Source organism: Pimephales promelas, chromosome 18 (assembly GCF_988280905.1).
Source record: "Pimephales promelas chromosome 18, fPimPro1.hap1.1, whole genome shotgun sequence".
NCBI lineage: Eukaryota > Metazoa > Chordata > Actinopteri > Cypriniformes > Leuciscidae > Pimephales > Pimephales promelas.
In genome coordinates, this window is record NC_142786.1 from 5,003,509 (window position 1) to 5,019,615 (window position 16,107).

The following is a 16,107-nucleotide window of genomic DNA, read 5'->3' on the forward strand; positions in this document are numbered from 1 at the left end:
TTAGCCTAGCACTTTTTGTCCCTCTCTCCTATTATAGTTTTTCAATATTGCGGAACTACATGGAAGCCTCCGTGGATCTACCGTCCCATATACAGTATATATAGATCATAAATTCTTCGTTTACGATAAGTCAGATAATTTTACACCATTGATGACATATTTATGAATAAAAATATTGATTTAAAATAATAAAATACATAAAGTACACATTGTCCCTTAAAAGTACCGCAATGATTTTTTAAAATCAAGTATTTGTAGATTGTTCACCACTGCATATACAGCAAGCATCAGCTCAAATGACTGCATAATGCTTGTGTCACAGAAACTAATCATTAGCAATGGCATTATCATTAGTATAATTTATAATGTGACTGACACAAGACCATTATTGACATTACTGACTGACCTCCATACATGTGAAATGACACTCAAAGCGGTCACTCCGTAAGCAATTCTGCCAACAAATGATCTCTCTGCTGCCTGTGAGTAACGCCGCTGTCATATTGTTATGAAGTGACCTTAATCATAATCATAACCTCTTATTTCACTTCCAATCATTAGTTAAATGACTGCTGTCATGGCAACTAAATGTTGAGTGCACACTTACTTATGGGCCAGTGTTGTTCCTTCTGTCCACTCCTGTATTTCCTCCACAATCCTTTGCATCTGTGCTTGTCTGGATGAAGTGTGCTTGTTGCATATGGCAGGGATGGTCCCTATCTCAAATGACAGGAGATGACTTGTAGCACAGCTCGAAGCGTTGCACGAAAACCTGCCTGCATGTTGACCATAAAACATGACCAGTGAAGAGATGGCTGTAGGCTGGAACAGATACTGTAAGGCGACACAAAGATGGACGTCTTGACGTTTTCAGTGGTCTTCTTGTGGGACCCTCAAACATGGCTTCTGTTTGGACTTCTGACAGCCTCTCTTCTGAGGAGTTCAATATACCTGGAAAATATCGTCCATTAAGCATTCCCATTCATCACATTCATAACAATCGCTCGGTTACCGCCGTACTCTGTTCCAGAAAAAATTATTTCGGCCTTTTTTTTTTTTTTTACAAAGCCATAAATGTCATGTGACTAGTCTGATCACACTATATGTGGCTCCTTGCCACAGAAAGTGAAAAATGCAAGTCTATTTCTCACAGTTAAAATAAAACCCTGATGAAATATCTGCTATTATAACTTTGTTACTGACTTACAGTACCGTTCAAAGGTTTGGGGTCAGTACGTTTCTTTTTTTGTAACGAAAATGTATATTTTATTTAAAAAGGCCACATTATATTATATATAATTTTATTTAATTTTAAAAATCACATTTTATATTTATATTATTAAATTAACTAGCATGCTTGATTTCCAGTTCTTTTAAAATACTCAAAGAAGCCAAGTTTGTTAGCATTGCCTGAAGAACAGCAAGCCAACCTACAGTAAATACCAGAATGTGACTGTAAAACAGTTCGATTTAATATTCATGTTGCAAAGATTTATATTTCAAATAAATCCTGTTCTTTGGACCTTTCTATTTATCAAATATTCTTGAAAAAAATGCATCACAGTTTCCACAAAAATATTAAGCAGCACAACTGTGTTCGGCATAATAGTAAACGTTTCTTGAGCATCAAATCAGCATATTAGTTTTTTCTTAAATAATATTTCACATACAGTATTACTGTTGAGCATGAGGCATGTATTCCAATGCATTTTCTCCAAACAGACCTACTTTTGAATGGTCATTAATAAAACATGCCTTTTGCCTGCATAATGGGGCAATTTTGGCACCTACCAGCAGAATAACTGCTGTTATTCATGCCTGTAATCCTGGCAAGATGTGAATACGGCTTAAACATCAATCATGTTCTGATTGGCTGTGATTGTGTCACAGCATTTTCTCTGCTCTCTCTTACATCCTACATCCTGCAATGGCTTTGTGAAGAACTGCAGCATGCGTGCTCCGACAGGCTTGGACAGAAACAAACAGAGCCTGCTCTCCTGACACTGGTAACGGATGAGAGGATGATGGAGATAAGCCGTGTGCCCTGTTTACACCTGGGATTAAAATCCGCCTCGGCTGGTCTGATCACAAGTGGTCAGGCGAGAAAGATTTCGGTTTACACCTGATAGTAACATACATCTCCTGTGTACAGTTTTCAACTCAAAATGTGGTTTCAGTGATCGTTCATACCTGCCTATATCGTGCTGTCCACCTCTGATCAGATCACCCGAGAAGGACCTTAATACTACAGTATTCAGAGCTATACCTGCAACAAACAAATCAAAGACTTAGACAAGAATCTTAAGAAATTAACATTGATGAGTCACTTGGGTTATGAATAAAGGAGTCACTTTATTTTAACACAACATCTGAATAGTGCCACGATTTTGTCTGTTTATGGCCAAACTATATGTATATCTTCATTTATTAATTCAGTTTCTTAAAAAAAAGTGCCAAATGTGTGCTTTGTGTCCACACCTTTCATTGGGGACACAATTTAAAAATAAATACATGCTAATTATCACTGTGAATTGCACTTTATGCTAAATTATGAGCATGCAGGCTAGCCCTTAAATAGAGGAAAACTCAGACGGTTATTATGACAAGACAAAATGACAGCCCGAGTGTGTAAAGTGATGTGTAATCAGGGAATCGTGATGAAAAATGCTCTTATTGCCCAGATCATGGCATAAGAGTGAAATAAAGAACCAGTAATTTCACAATTACATCTCACTTCACGACTCAATGCTCATAAATATAAAGCAAGTTTGGTAAATTAACTAGCATGCTTGATTTCCAGTTATTTAAAAATTTTGTTAGCATTGCCTGAAGAACAGCAAACCAACCTACAGTAAACACCTAAATGTGACTGTACAACAGTTTAACCCTTATGTGCTGTTATGGCTTTTTTCAGCCACTATCGGGTATTTTTTAGTCTTAATTTGGCCACAACTTTTTCCTTGTTTCAGCAAATGGAATGATTTTTGGTGACACGTCTTATTTTGACACATATTTTGGGAAAATGCTTTGATATTTTTTTTTTTTAAACTCAACAGTACACTCTGGGCAAATTCACTACCCTTTCGTTATATTTGTGGCTAAAAACTGCTGTAAAAATGTATCAGATAAAAAAAAAATTCATTTTTTTTTTTGCATAAATCTATTAACCGACCTCAGTCCTGATCAAAACTACTAAATGTTTCAAAAAAATTCAGGATTTTAACTCTTTAATTGCCAAATTCATAAATGATGTCACTGATTTGGGGAAAAAAACACACAAAATGACTTGTTTTCAATATAAAATATGATTGTGGACAGGATTTTTTTTACCTTTTATCACAGTCTTGGACAACAACATTGGTTTTGATGCATTGTTAGTTTTTGTGCAGCATCAGATTTTAACTTTTTCTCCCCCATTTACTGTTCGTGGCTGTTTTTGCCCCATTGACTTCCATTAATATTCATTTCCATCATTTATGAGACAACGAAGGAAATTTCCAGTTTTCTGTGTTTTCACTGTTGTACGGTAGGGAATGCTATTACAAACCTTCTGAATGAGAACAGATCTCAGGATCAAAAACACAGACGAAAGAAGCAGAAACAATTAAGCTGAGGCTCCTCAGTAAGGTGAAATCATTCCTGTCCCGTGCTGATCTAGAAAGAGCCATTCATGCATTTATCAGCTCAAGGCTAGATTACTGTAATGCCCTCTACACTGGGCTTAACCAATCTCTTCTCAACCGTCTTCAGATGGTTCAAAACGCAGCAGCCCGTCTCCTTACAAATGTCCATAAACATACTCATATCACCCCCGTCCTCTGTTCACTTCATTGGCTCCCGGTACGTTATAGGGTGGAGTATAAGGTCCTCATGTTTGTTTTTAAGGCCATTAATGGTCTGGCCCCGGCATACCTCTCTGAGCTGCTCACTATATACCAACCTGCCAGAACCCTCCGCTCCTCTCAGAGCACCTCTTTGATTATCCCCAAGTGTAGATACAAAAAGTTTGGAGGCCGATCTTTTGCCATCCAGGGTCCTACTTTATGGAATGCCTTACCTGCTACCCTACGTAACATAACTGTGTTTAGTGTTTTTAAATCACAATTGAAAACATTTCTTTTCAGGAAGGCTTTTAACACGTAATCATTTGTTTTGTTTTTAGTGGTTGTGTTAGTTATTTTGTTGATTGCTTTGATTAGCTTTATCTTGCAATTTTTATATACTGTTATCTTTTTATGTATTTTATGGAAAGCGCTTTGTGCACCTTTCTGGGTGTTGTAATGGCGCTATATAAATAAAGATTGAATTGAATTGAATTGAAGCGATAGCATAAGTAATAACGCAATCATCAACATTATACAGCATATAAATCAAAACAACCTAATGTTACCGAATGAAATGTACAAGCTTTGTGGGCTTCTGAATCCGATCTGGGTGTAGAAAAACAAGTTTTTTTTCAATGTTGCTTTTTTATTAAACTTGATGCCATGCATGAAACTAGAATAAAATGAGCTTTTTTGTTTTATGCTTTGTTCTTTCTTTCGATATATTGCATGTTCAGATATTCATATATATTTTCAGGGGGCCATGATATATTTTTTTTTTATTATCATCAAAAATACTGGCGGTGGCTGGCAACTTTTAAAAATGTGCCAACTTTAGTTCATATTTTGTTTTGTCATATCATATCCATTAATATTACTAACATGCCATATAATTTAAGTCAATGAAAATATAATTTGATTAATAAAATTTTTTATTTAATTGACAGTCTATTGGTTTGTCACTGACAACGATTTTTGTTCCTATTTGACATTAATATTGCATCCAGCTAATGAACAATTATTTTGCGATGAATTGACAATACTTCTTGTAGATTATGTAAATATTTGATGTAAATGTAAATAATAATGCTATTTAGTAAATCGCTGTGAAGCTTTTTGAGCCTGTGCATTACAGTGGTTTTATCATGGCTAAGATACTTTAGTTCATAACTATAAAAAACATTTAAATGCAGCATCTCATGTCTCACAGTTGCTATTTGAAATCCTACTTTAAAATCACTATTGTGGCTGAGCAGATGTTGTAGAGCCGTATTTGATGCTGTGTAACAGGAGTTTACAGGTGAACTTCCTCCAGGGATCCAAACAGCTGCCAAAAGGGTGAGGAACAAGAAGGAATTAGCCTACAACCCATCCCAGCAGACCTGGAAAAAAAACAGAAGCACAAACAATAAACCAAGTACAGTGAACATGAAAGTAATGTGGGACAGAGATAATGAGTGAATCAGAACAACACACACATCCACATAACAGGATTGGTTTTATGAGTGCTAAATACCCGCTATCATGCCGCGCACACGTTCAGAGGGGATGAATGGTGGCTTAGTGACACGATCCAAACCTGCGTCGATCCCTTTGGAGTCTAGAGGTGTGAAAGGCCTCCTGTGAATTACATTGCCTTTAGTATTGGATTGTGTACTGTGTATTGACAGACATTGTAGACAGATGGCCATTTCGCAACACTCTGGCGTTGGACGTCGCTAGACACCCCCGCAAGCATATGTACAGCAAAGACAATGACACCCAAAATGAAAATAAAAACAAAGAAATATGCGTGTTCTTCTGTCAGTCTCACTCTGTGAATCCTTTCGTATTGAATGATCAGATCAAGTTAAGCCGATGATATCGTTCCGTACCATCGACCGTCGCGCAGAAAACGCCAGCTTAAAATGAAAGGCCTCGTGGACACCGATACAGGTGTAATTTCCGCAGTCAATGTGAACGAAATTAATGAACGACGTACAAAAGACAAACATCCCGAAGGATATGAGATCTTAGATAGGAGTGCTTTTGTTGAAGTTTTTCCACTGTAATGCACAGCCACAGCTCCGCATTCGAACCCCATATCAGTGAAATATATCTGAGACACTGCTTTGTTGATTTAAACAACGATGGATTTTTTTTTTTTTTTTTACAACCGGAGCATGTTCTTACAAATCGCCTGATAACCCTTGATAACGCATCTCCTACTCTTTCTGCCATCAGCCTCTGTCATCTCTAGAGAATGAGAAAGAAAGTGCAGTTAATCTTCTTAATCTCAGTTGATCTTCGTCACGTTGCCATAATATTATGACTTTTTACCATTTTTTAAAAAACTTTATAACCATAGCATCCACCAAATAAAAAAAAAACAGTGTTGTTATTATTAACTTGGCGATAGACACCTCTAAAATGGAATTGAATTAAATCTCCTCATTGCTCATAGTTAGGATTAAGGATATGAATTTTCACGTAATGACAAAACACTTCAACAACCAAATCTCAGTGTTATAGCGCGTATTTCACAGGTCTTTTTACGTTAAAGGAGTAGTTCACTTTTAAAAAAACGTTTGCTGATAATTTACTCGCCCCCATGTCATCCAAGATGTCGACGTTTTTCTTTGTTCAGTTGAAAAGAAATTAAGGTTTTTGATGAAAACATTCAGGATTTTCTCCATATAATGGACTTCATTGGGAACCAAACGGTTCAAGGTCCAAATGAGAGTTTTAGTGCAGCTTCAAAGGGCTTTAAACGACACCAGACGATGAATAAGGGTTTTATCTAGGACCCTTCGAGTCATGACTCGAAAAAAGATTTGTTCATTTTGATGAACGAGTTCGAACAGGAGAGTCACACAGAACGCTCATCACAGAACAGAGCAAAGCGACCATTTGTGCTAACAAACTTTTTTATTTATTTTTGAAATGACCGATCGTTTCGCCAGATAAGACCCTTATTCATTGTCTGGTGTCGTTTAAAGCCCTTTGAAGCTGCACTGAAAATCTCATTTGGATCATGAACCGTTTGGTTCCTATTGAAGTCCATTATATGGGGAAAATTCTGGAATGTTTATCAAAAACCTTAATTTCTTTTCGACTGAAGAAAGAAAGACACGGACATCTTGGATGACATGGAGGTGAGTAAATTATCAGCAAAAGTTTTTTGAAAAGTGAACTACTTTAAGGTTTTATTATAATCAGGTCAATTAAATTTGTGACAAAGCAATAGTTTGAAGAGAATCTTGGTAAAACTTTATTTTAAGGTGATGTACTTAGATAAATTATGCATAATTACAATAAACTAACCCTAAACCAAACCCTAACTCTTAAGTACATTTTCATAATTATTTTAGTAATTACAATGTAACTACGCCACCTCAAAATAAAGAGTAACCCGAATCTTGAGCAAGTTAATTAACATGTTTCTGGCCTTGTCTTGAAAGATGAACTTTATCCATATCTACAGACTTTAGGGAGGGCTTTGAATTCACATAAGCATCCATAATTATACCTTAGTAAAACTTAAATGTAAAAAAACTAGCCCTGGTGTTCTAGTAATGAAAATAAATGCAGTTACTATGGATTTTTGGCTGAAAATGTAGTTACCATGGCACTTTTTTTTTGTCGAAATGCTTGATAAATCCCAAAGGTTTATAGTTGCTTGGTAAACAAAATCATCAGACAGAAAAGCACAAGACTGTGACTTATCACTGAAAGCTTGTACACCAGCTACACTTTAAGCTTTTTTAACACTATTTTAAGTGTTACGCATAAGACCAGTGGTTCTCAACCTGGGGTGTGTTTCCCAATTTCCGTACAACAATCTACCATAGTGCAATTCATTGTTCAAGAAACGAACCAACTAGTCACGATTGTTTCCCAAAACCGTAGTAACATGGTCGCACCTTTGTCGTTTTGAACCACATTGGTTCAACAATGCAGGAGTGGCGTTAAATGACGTCACGCGCAGGTAAGAGGTAATAACTTCTGCTAATTAACCCATGGAGCCTTTGAATTTTGTTTTAGACTACTTTGCATTTTAAAAGGTTAAGAACCACTGTATTAGATGATTCAACGGGTACAACAAATGCTCATGATCATTCAGGTCTTTTCTGGTGCATCTGAAATCCTGCAGACAGTCTTTTTGTTTCCACAAGAACTTACTCATAAGAGTGAAGCAAATTAAAACACTTACAAGATGAACATTCATCATAGATAGCATCATTTCTAGCGTCATAGCGTCATTTACAGTCTATAATTGTCTTGACTGAAAAAACATCAAACTGACATTTTTCTCTGCAATGTCTTTATAATTTGCCTGATTTGCTCTAAAATAATATACTGTTATAAACAACGTTATGTTCAAGATATATTCATGCTATTCTTTATCACAGAAATGTTTAAAAGATATTCTCTGATGCGTACAATAACGAATGCATATCCATTTCTCTGTCTGGAGTTCAGTGGATTGAGAATAAAATACTGATGGGCGAGAGACACAAGATCAGCAACAATAAATTCATTCATCAAGAACAGATTGTCGAGGTGCGATCTGGGGTCACGATCAGAGCGTTACTCTGAATGAAAATGTGCAGAATTTGAAATGACATACAACCACGCATGGCATTTTTATTAGGAAGAGCCAAGAGTCCACGTGAACTACACCAATAATGACTTGATGATGGTTAACTCATTCAACTCTGAACTCATGAATCAATGACTATATTGGAGTTTAAGCAGCAGCCTTCTGGACTGCTAATGTTAGATAAGACCAATTTGCATGCTACTACACTGTAAAAAAATATTTTCAAGATTTGTTATCACAACATATTTGTCAAATCAACTTTATAATAATTTATTTAGTTGAGATAACTTATTATTGTGAGTTTCTGATGATTAAATTAATCGCCTTCATTGTATAAACTCACTTTTTCCAGTTCAATCAACTTAAAATTTTAAGGCAACCCAGGTTACTTACTTTTTTAAGTTAAACCAACAATATTTTTTTACAGTGTAGTGATCACATTTTTTCTTTAGTCAAATCAACTTAAATCATTTATTTAGTTCAGATAACATATAATTTTGAGTTTCTGATAATTAAATCATTCTCCTTCATTGTATTAACTCACTTTTTCCATTTCAATGAACTTAAAATTTTAAGGCAACCAGGTTACTTACTTTTTAAAGTTAAACCATCAATATTTTTTACAGTGTACTACTAACTATAAAGAGTATACTGCACTGATTTTTGATGTTTGGATGAAACAAGCCAGTTGTAGCCCAAAAAGGAAGTGCAGAATAATCCACCTGAATATGGTATGCCATCCAAGCACCTTTGACCTTTTTAAATGTACTACAATTTGGGACACTAGATATAAAAGACGAACCTAACCTTTTGTATGTCATCCTCTAATTGTATCTAAATTCCAAAACAAACGCATTGGGGAATCGTGAGCAGCCTAAAACCGATGAGTTCGTCTGAATATTTGCACTGTTTTCTTCTTGAGGTTTGACATGCGACTTATACAAAATGTTAGAAACTGTATTGTTTACTTCACATTTTCTGTCCTGCCATTTCTATAATCTAATTTTAGGGTGTAAAAGGTGTGGTAATGAAGCTGAAATTGTGGTCGCTGTAAACAAGAGCCATTTAAAGATGTCATTTCGGTCCAGTGTTCTGCTTTATAGCCTTTCCTACATTTCGACAATCCACACAAAGCCTGTTTATTTTGCTTAATTTAAGTCTCACTCTTACATATGTCAATTTATTGATAGCTTTGCAAGTACAAATAGGCATAGTGATATGATAGACATGGTACATTTTACCATCTATTCAGTGAATATGGCTGTGCAATCATAAACCTTACAAACAAGTACTTTTGCTCATTATTTAAAATCTCTATTAAAAGGGCAAAAGAAGGGCAATGATAACAGACCATAGAAGAGCCAGACTGACGGGAAGTGATTTTGCTAAACAACAGCAATTGGTGTCAGCGGCAATGGTGACTGATAGGGCTGTGCTGAAGTTAATTTATTTACACCGTTGTTAATCTCATTAGTGTGTTTCTTTCCTTAGAGGTCTTTCATTAGGCTGCTGAAAGTTAATTAATGACTCACTCCCACACGGCTCGCAAAAGCCATTTTCCTACTTCTCTAAATAACAATTACAAAGGATCCCCTTTATTATGAATGAACGCTCTCACAAAACACTTTCCAACTCCAATTTCAACAAATGGTTCCTAATGCACCTTTAACAGGGTTGCTGACTGCACAAATTCAGCATTACAGAATTTCTTCAATCGTAATGAACAAAGGATTAGGAATTTGTTACCATTTTGCAAATGTTCAATTGCATCAAAGCTAAAACATGAGATTTTTTCCTAGACACCTGGCTATTTTTCTTTCAAATGGCTCAGAATATTTTAAGTGGGAGGAAAAGTCATGCATTAGCATTGAACTTGGATTCAGTGCCAAAAATGAAACACGTTTCTAAGCTTTATAAATAGTCTCAGTTAAAAACAGAATGGCCTGGTTTTGAACCAGGAGACAGCCTTAGCTAAATTAGGTACAGTTTTATAGAGTTAGCAGGGAGTTAGATTGACCAATCATAATCCGCCATCTGCCAAATACACCATTTTTGTCCAACAGAGCAGTCAGGAAAGTTAGTAGATTAACGTTGGTGGATTTGACTCTTTACTCCGCAATGTATTTTTCACTGCGTGAGAACATGGTGTGGCGTGACAGCGGCATGGCTTGTCGAACATAGCAACAGTAACTAAAATTACTCCCCCCTCATGTCGTTCCAGACCCCTAAGACTTTCATTCATTCATCTTCCGAACCCAAATGAAGATCTTTTGATGAAATCTGATCGATTTCGGTCCTTTCTCTGACAACTACAACTTTGACGCTTCAAAAAGTTCATAAAGAGACCGTAAAACGAATCCACATGAATTGATCGGTTTGGTCCAAATTCTCTGAAGAGACAAGATCGCTTTATGTGATGAACAGACTGAATTTAGGATTTTATTCCTACATAAACATACCAAATGGAGGTCTGTGCACCTAAGTGGAATGAGGTAGAGCAGGCTGTGAGAAAGGCAAGGGCTTAAAGAGATAGTTCACTTTGAAATTAATTTTTTATATGTTTTAGCTTACCTCAAGGGCATCCAAGATGTAGGCGTCTTTGTTTCCACAGTATTTTCAATTTTGACATTTTTCAGTCAAACCGTTGTTGTCTATCAGTCATACACTGGAGGCTAAGGGGGTCCACCAAAAAGCATGTACAGAGAAGTCAAAATTAAACATGATTTAATGACTCGTAAATGTAAGTACACATTAAATGGCCTAAGACACGAAACGAGCGGTTTGTGTGAGAAAACGAACAGTATTTATATCGTTTTACCTCTTGTAATCATAGCCATGACAAAATGATCTGACGGCACGGGCGCTTCGGTCTGCGCATGTGCCGGAAGTGATCGCTTGCGTGTGACGTCACTCAATATTTACACTGAGATTTCAGAAGTTTTACCTTTCACTAAACATATTTAGATATACGGGAAACCGCAATGGAAGACTATTTTGGTATATCTAAATATGTTTAGTAAAAGGTAAAACTTCTGAAATCTCAGTGTAAATATTGAGTGACGCCACACGCAAGCGATCACTTCCGGCGTAACATTGAGCTGCAAGACTTTGGTCAATGGAAGAGAGTAGGATCAGTTTCCTTATCAGGTCAACATATAATGTTCTCCCATCACCGCAGAACCTAAACCTCTGGGTAGGAGAGGTCACTCTTGTCCTTTGTGTTCATCACCTGCCACATTAAGGCACATTCTGACAGGATGTAAGGTGGCTCTTAGCCAAGGTCAGTTTACTTGGCGCCATGACCAAGTACTGCAATGTTTGCCTTTAGCATTGGAAGGCAAGCGTAACATGACCAATAAGTTTCCGCCTGTTCTAGCAAAACGTTACACACAGAAGACAATATTCTTCCGCCCAGGCGAGCAACCACCAAGGAAAGGTGTTAACACCAATTCTCGCCCAGGACAACTGGAAGCTGCTAGGGACTTGAAAATGCTGGCTGATCTTGATCAACGGCTTATTTTTTCCAGCTGAGATTGCCACCACTAACCTCTGCCCGGATATTGTTTTGCGATCTGATCAGCACGCATTGTTCAACTCATAGAGTTAACAGTACCATGGGAGGATGCTGTAGGCATTTGAGAGGAAGAAACTGCGGTATGCTCATCTGGGCACTGAAGCAGAACAGCGAGGATGGAAAGTCCAGGTTTATCCAGTGGAAGTGGGTTGTCGAGGATGTGTAGCACACTCTAAAACCCGGTTCCTCAGAGACATCGGATTCAGTGGCCAAGAGTTGCGTCGCACAGTAAAGAACTTATCTGAAGCAGCAGAGAGGAGCAGGAACTGGCTGTGGTTGAGACCGAAAGATTCTGGCTGGCTATGTACAAGCCGCCACGCTACGGTTTCGTGAAATTCTTGAAAAACTCGAAGAGTCTGTAGGGTTATTTGTATAGTTTGCATAGTAATTGCGTTCCTGTTGCGTGAGTGAGGGGTGGTGTTTGGGCAGATATTGTGTTTTGAGGTAGGTAGTAGGCCATTCGGAACCGTTGCCACTGAACCTACTTTAACCAAGACAGTGGGGCACAAACGGGTTGGCGCATATGGCTGGGTTGCGGAGAGATTGTGGTTAGCTCACATGTGAACTACAAGGAAGGAGCAACCTCAGCAGTAGGAGGGATGTAAAGGCCAGTAAGCTTGGCTGAGTTGATTGGGTAATGGAGGGGGGTGACTCTGGAACGCCAGAGTCACTGTCGAGCCCTCTTGAGGTGTCATGGGCTAGTCGAGGAAACACTGAGGATGGAAGGTGCCCACTTGAAGACCCTAGAGATGTCCCCTACTAGGCTCAATCCAGATGGGGAGATCCAATCTCCACTGGGGAGACCTCACTGTGGGGTTGCAGCTGTTGTGTGTGCTGATGCACCAAGTACACTACAGCCGTTAACACCGAACAGAAGGAGATTCACTTCACCATATGGAAAGAAGCGTAAATGGATGGAGGAGCATAGTTTACTGTAAAGCTACGTCTTAATTTACAAATCAGCATAAAGTTTTAACATCTACTCTTGTGTAATGGAAATCATCAACACATCAGTTCCAGAAACTCAAGCATATTCGCTTGACGTGCAAGAACCAACAAGGTTAATTCTCGCGTTACACAGCACATTTTGCTAGAAGGTGTATATCACACTAGATGTTTTTGCAGACATAAGGAATACTCACACAAGCAATACACCCACACAAGCAATGCACAAGTTATGTGAGGAATCAGATACATCATGGGGTGACTGAAAGTGCATCAGTACCAGCAGTAATGACCTGAAGGCTATGCAACGAACAACCCATGAACACGGACAGAAAAGCCGATACTAATGCGAAAATGGGCTGTTTTCCCCAGGAAGGTGAAACTTTTCCTGGGATCCCATTTAATTAAACTGACACCACCCAGACGAGCACCAGAGCGTCAATCTTTCTGAACCGATTACATAGAATTATTGGCAATTAATGCGCAGGTTGTTTCCAGGCAACAATCTCTTAAGGCTCTCACCCATCAGACAGTGATAATCTGAAAAGGCCAAAGGTGGGTGAAATTATTAACATAATCAGTGTCTCATGCTAATGCATGCCGTGAGGCCAAGGTTTGATGGGTTCAGCGGCACATGATGGGTTTCAGACTCACAAGGTTCCTCAAAAATCATTTCCATTAACAGAATTTAGAAGCATGTTTATTGCCCGTCATTTTGTATATTTGTGCGATGATGCCCTCTGGTGCACACTTGTTTTTATTGCTCATTCACAACACTGGGGGTTTTCAAAATGTAGTTTGAAAATGATTGAGGCTTGAAGGTAAAACACAAAGCAAAACAACTATTTCTAAACTCTTTGTAAGCAGATGACGGCCTTGCTTCGTCAATATTGGACTATTTAGATGACTAAAGATTAATGCATTTGGTGGCATTGTGAAAGAGATAGTTCAATGAGAAATTCTGCTACAAATAGACGATTAAGAAAAATACACATGAACTATATTTAAATTCTTCTGAAGTCACATTAGCTTGGTGTGCTGAAGACACTAATTTATGATTTGCTTCTTGATAGTTCGAACATGCAAAGGAGGTGTATGAAGATTATAATTTGCTTTCGTCTTACAAAAAGCCTTCTTATGACATTAAAACAAAATATAGCGAACAATAGTATGTAGTTCTTTTAAGGCATCTTTTGCTTTGAGTTTTAATCTTGTAGAAATCTTGAGAAATATATATAGGAACAAGGACCTATCTAGGATGTAAGAGTGCTGCAGGTATGATGTCAAAACCTGGAAGTCTAATTCACCAATGGTTCCCTCGAGATTTTCCCATGGGGTTTTTCAATTTATCAGTAAAATAAGCCTGTGGTAAACATAAATTGACGATACTTGAACGTTTTGTTGAACAATGTAAACTGCACACTCACCCCAAGCTGTTTTATCTACTTATTAGGTTAAAAAAAATGCATTTTCGATATGGGTGTGTAATTTACATTGTGGAGCAAAATGTTCAAGTATGGCTAAGAAAGTTTATTTATATAGCACATTTCATACACTATGGCAATTCAAAGTGCTTTACAAAGAGGAAATAATCACAAAATAAAAGCAAGGAAAAAAAGTTATTCCAAAGCTTTACATAAAAAAATAGACAAAATAAAAACAGGGGGAATTAAAGCAGTTATATAAGGTATTTAAGGAGATAAATAATACAGTTATAAAACTCATCTGTCTATCTTATTTTGACTAAAATTACCCATGACGGTCAGTATTCTTCTGAGGATAGTCAGTAGTGCCGTGGATTATCTGAGCCCACCAGATTAGTAATCTGTACCAATCCAGACCAGTAATCTGTACTAGTCACCACAGTGTTCCCTTGACTGTCATGAACCAATCCCTCTTAAACTCCAGCACGGGTCATCATATCAATCAGTGCCATTGGAGTTCATTTTAGAATCAAAAGGAAAAATTGTAGTTTAGAAGTTTAGAATAGTTTAATTAGTTTTAGAATCGAACAGAGAATGCAAAAATAAAATATAGTGGTATGGTCAAGTTATGTTTACCAGAGAACTTATTTTATTTATAAACTGAAGAGAAAATAAACCATTATTAAAAAAACCCATTTGAAAATTTTGAAGGAACCAGCGGTGAATTAGTCTTCCAGGTTTTTGATGTCACCCTTGCAGCACTTTATGGCCTCACCGCCTGTTACAATATTCAACAAGCTGGTACAAACTGAACAAGGATTCAAAAAGGTTGTGTCATAATATGATAATACTGTACTCACTGTTTTTTCTTTTATTCCACGGAGCATATCCCTTCACTCCAGGTCACTTCCAGACTGCCTGTCCTGTATAAGAGGTTGCTTTGGGCAAGAAAGCATCTGCTAAATAACAAATAACTTTTATAAAAACACATATATTGTTCTAAACACACAGACATCATATTCACAGCATATTACACATTACACACCACTACTGTAAATTAAAGGAGTAGTTCACTTTTAAAAAAAACTTTTGCTGATAATTTACTCTCCCCCATGTCATCCAAGATGTCTACGTCTTTCTTCAGTTGAAAAGAAATTAAGGTTTTTGATGAAAACATTCCAGGATTTTACTCCATATAATAGACTTCATTGGGAACCAAACAGTTCAAGGTCCAAAATTAAAGTTTCAGTGTAGCTTCAAAGGGCTTTAAGCGACACCAGACGATGAATAAAGGACCCTTCGATTCATGACTCGAAAAAAGATTTGTTCATTTTGATGAACGAGTTTGAACAGGAGAGTCACGAACGCTCATCACAGAACAGAGCAAGGCGAGCATTTGTGCTTATAAAACTTAAACTTTTTTACTTATTTTTGAAACGACCGATCGTTTCGCTTGATAAGTCCCTTCGTCATCATCTGGTGTCGTTTAAAGCCCTTTGAAGCTGCACTGAAACTCTCATTTGGACCTTGAACCGTTTGGTTCCCATTGAAGTCCATTATATGAAGAAAATCCTGGAACGTTTTCATCAAAAACCTTAAATTTCTTTTCGACTGAAGAAAGAAAGACATGGACATCTTGGATGACATGGGGGTGAGTAAATTTTCAGCAAAAGTGTTTTAAAAGTGAACTACTCCTGTTTTAAATTTTTCTATTTTAATACAAATGGTTTCCATTACTAATGTCTTAATGTTTTTTTA

At 37.2% G+C, this 16,107-nt stretch overlaps 1 long non-coding RNA gene across 1 annotated transcript; it reads right to left on the minus strand.

The window, feature by feature from the left end:
- Positions 1-557: 557 nt before the first annotated feature.
- Positions 558-15,957, minus strand: LOC120485623 (uncharacterized). The gene is made up of 5 exons (XR_005623946.2): positions 15,210-15,957; positions 5,341-5,444; positions 5,054-5,206; positions 2,191-2,266; positions 558-951 (listed from the first exon to the last, which is right to left on the minus strand). It is a non-coding gene; the product is annotated as an uncharacterized LOC120485623 (long non-coding RNA).
- Positions 15,958-16,107: the final 150 nt, after the last annotated feature.